This window comes from Mastomys coucha, unplaced genomic scaffold, assembly GCF_008632895.1.
Source record: "Mastomys coucha isolate ucsf_1 unplaced genomic scaffold, UCSF_Mcou_1 pScaffold18, whole genome shotgun sequence".
Taxonomy (NCBI): domain Eukaryota; kingdom Metazoa; phylum Chordata; class Mammalia; order Rodentia; family Muridae; genus Mastomys; species Mastomys coucha.
Window position 1 is genome coordinate 112,476,376 of NW_022196900.1, and position 3,359 is coordinate 112,479,734.

Below are 3,359 nucleotides of genomic sequence, written 5' to 3' on the forward strand. Positions count from 1 at the left end.
ATTGCACTCAATATGGCAACAGTATTAATAGTGGCTCCTGGATACCAACTCATATAAGGACATTTAATTGGGACTGGCTTACAGGTTCAGAAGTTCAGTCCAGTATCATCAAGGCAGAAACATGGCAGCATCCAGGCAGGCATGATGCAGGAGGAACTGAGAGTTCTACATCTTCATCTGAAGGCTGCTAGGAGAATACTGACTTCCAGGCAGCTAGGATGAGGGTCTTAAAGCCCACACCCACAGTGATACACCTACTGCAACAAGGCCATACCTTCTAATAGTGCCACTCCCTGGGCCAATCATATACAAACCATCACAGTATGTCTGGAAGCCTGAGAAACATGTCTGTGTGGCCTCCTCAGCTGTCACCACCCCTCCAGAGCCACCACAGTAAGTTACCATGTTTCTCTCATCTCCTTTTTTCTTTATCTGGAATCCTGCTTTCTCAGAGTCAAAGCCACCATCATAGCTCATTCTCTGTTGCTATGATGCCCTGGACAAAAAAAAAAAAAAAAGGAGAAGGGAATTTATTTCAGCTCACGATTCCAGGGAACTCATAGCAATGAAGACTGCAGACAGCTGGTTGCATCACCTCCACAGCCCAGAACAGAGAGAAATGAATGCAGGCATGTGTGGTTGCTTGTGCTCAGCTCTATGTCTCCAGTCATATAGTTCAGAAGCCTCTGACTAGGGAATGGTTCCACCCATGGTGGACTGGGTCTTCCCACACCAATTAACTTAGTTAAGGCAACCACATTCCCCTCAACATGGCTGCTTGTGCTCAGCTCTATGTCTCCAGTCATACAGTTCAAAAGCCCCTACCTAGGGAATGGATCTACCAATGGTGGACTTGATCTTCCCACACCAATTAACTTAATTAAGGCAACCTTGTCACACTCACTCCCCCCCACCCCGCCAATTAGCCAGACCACGTTCAAATATACCCACAGAGTAACCCGGTGTATAATCCCTCGATGAGGCTCTCTTCCCAGGAGATCCTAGATTGTGTTACACTCATGGCTAAAGCTAAGCAGCACAGCCATGTTTCTTGCAGTAGTAGCCTCCCTCTGCCTTCCAAGCCTTTTACTTTTGACCCATGTAGATCTGTGTCCGTGGTTCATCCTTTTCTATGGCTGCATAGTAATCCACCGTGTGATCACCTCATTGTACATGAATTATCCGTAGAAGGTCATCCAACGTATTTTTATTTTTTTCTTAGCACCAAGAGTTGCTGGAGCTATCTATCCTTATGCTTCTTCAGATGAAGCGTTTCCAGAATATTCCTTTCTAGATCCTCCAGCAGATGTCCTATGTCTCTGCTCTAACTTGCATATTAAATGTCCTTAGAATGTCCTGTGTTGAAGACTCTGTCACTAGCCTGTTCATTATGTCCAGGAGGGGTGACATTTTAGGGGTGTTGGGAAAGAAGGAAAGAAGGAAGGGAGAAAGGGAGCTCCCTGGGAGTCTGCCCTTGAAGGAAATTTTGGGCCCCAATTTTTCCAGTCTCTAGCTTGGCCTCTCAGTCTCCACAATCCTCCGCACATGCTCCCGCCAGGATGCTCTGGCCCCCAAAGGGTCAGATCCAAGCAACAGAGTAAGGTCTGTGAAACCATGAGCCCTTCCTCCTTGAAGCTAACAACCGCAGGCATTTTGTCAGAACAATGCAAAGCTCCTAACACAGCCTCCATCATTGTGTATCTTATTCACACCCCCACCTGTCCTGGGATGCCAGCACAAAACACAAGACTTCAGCAGCAGCCATTCGCTGTCCTGAATACGTTCCCGCCAGGCTCGTGCACAGGCAAGGCTTGCGGCTCTTACGCTGGACATAGAAGCTTCACTTTGATCCCCAGAGTACACTCACAAACGTGGGAAGGAAGACGGTTTCCAAAGCACTCAGGCATCTTGGGTAGATTACTTGAAGCCACGCAGCTTCCCATCTCTCCCTAGCGCCAATGCCAGTTATGGGAACAGCCCTGCCTTGTTTAGCAATTACCTGCCCCCCAGCATCTTCAAGTGCCTTCATCAATTCCACACGCCAGGTTCACCTCCTCGGGGAGCGATTCCCTCTCTCCGCTCAAGCTCTTCCTCTCGCTGGCTGTTGGCTCTTGGCAAAGCGTTCTCCACCCACTTCTTTTACAACCTCATCATCGAACTTTATGACAGAGAGAATGAGGCTCACACGTGACCACAATCCCGCAAGAGAAGCTCTCCCACCTGGGCCTTCCGGGAGGCACATGTGTTCCTTCTTAGGAACGTAGCAAGCGGCTTGTACTCCGAAGATCCAACACTCCAGCTATAACTCAGGGACGCCTGTCAGATTTATTGACTGGCTGGGGAGACAAACGAGGCGACAGGCTTCTGCTCCAAATCATTTTAAGCTTAGAAAAGTGACACGCAATTTTATAAGTGCTCGGGAGAGTCTCGCGACTTTCAAAGATGGAGAAAGAAAATTATCAATGTGTCTTTGGCGTCCTTATTGATGCGTTTGGATATTGACTTCGCTGCTGTAAGCCAGAGGTGACGATTCATACCCATACGAGAAGCACCTCGTTCTTGCGTCTCTCAGAGACACACAGACAGGTGTTTGTGTTCCGGGACACTGCCCCTCTGATGCATCCTACCCAATCTCCAATCACATCAGCGGGAAGAAAGGATAACAACTTAAAACAGTTGATACCTGTCCTGGGAGGCCACTCTATGTGAACCATGGGTGATGCCTTGGCTGTGACGCGGGCTGCTGCCCTGACCACCAGGAGGCGCTCTGCTGCTCGGAGAGCCAGTGAGGTCCTCCATCCTAGAGCATCTTGTTCCCAGAGCTCTCAACTTCCAGCGGCCCAGGCTCTGCCCTCTCAGTCCAGACCGACATTCTCTAGCTTCACTGCCTCTGAGGGAGACATGAGCACGCGGAATCAACAAGCTCATGCCCAGCCAGAGTCCAAGGTCAGCTGAGCAGCACCAACCCTCAGTTGCTGCTGCTTCGGAGCAGAGCACAGTAGCTTCCGTCCCAGGAGTGGCCGGCCTGTCTGCTGTGGTCCCTCCTGAACCTCTAGAAGCCTGCTCTCTGCGACTGAGGCTGCTAGCCATGGGGGAGACTCCTGCATGAGTTCTCCCAGGCCCTCGGGAGACCACAGCTGGAACTCAGCAAACTGATAGCTTCCCACTGTCTTTAGCTTGGGCAGGGTGTGGAAAACCTGAGCATTATGTCCCTCCCTTTTAAATCAGGTAGCCATAAGATATGGGTTTCTCGAAATAAATAAGCAAATAAAAATAAAGGTTTTTTTAAAATTTATACTTTTTTTGTTTTGTTTTGTTTTTTGTTTTTTGTTTTTTCGAGACAGGGTTTCTCTGTATAT

At 48.9% G+C, this 3,359-nt stretch overlaps 1 long non-coding RNA gene across 1 annotated transcript; it reads right to left on the reverse strand.

Annotated features, from left to right (window-relative positions):
• Positions 1-415: 415 nt before the first annotated feature.
• On the reverse strand, positions 416-2,111 carry LOC116095702. Its single transcript, XR_004120703.1, has 2 exons — positions 2,000-2,111; positions 416-496 (listed from the first exon to the last, which is right to left on the reverse strand). It is a non-coding gene; the product is annotated as an uncharacterized LOC116095702 (long non-coding RNA).
• Between the last annotated feature and the right edge of the window lie 1,248 nt (positions 2,112-3,359).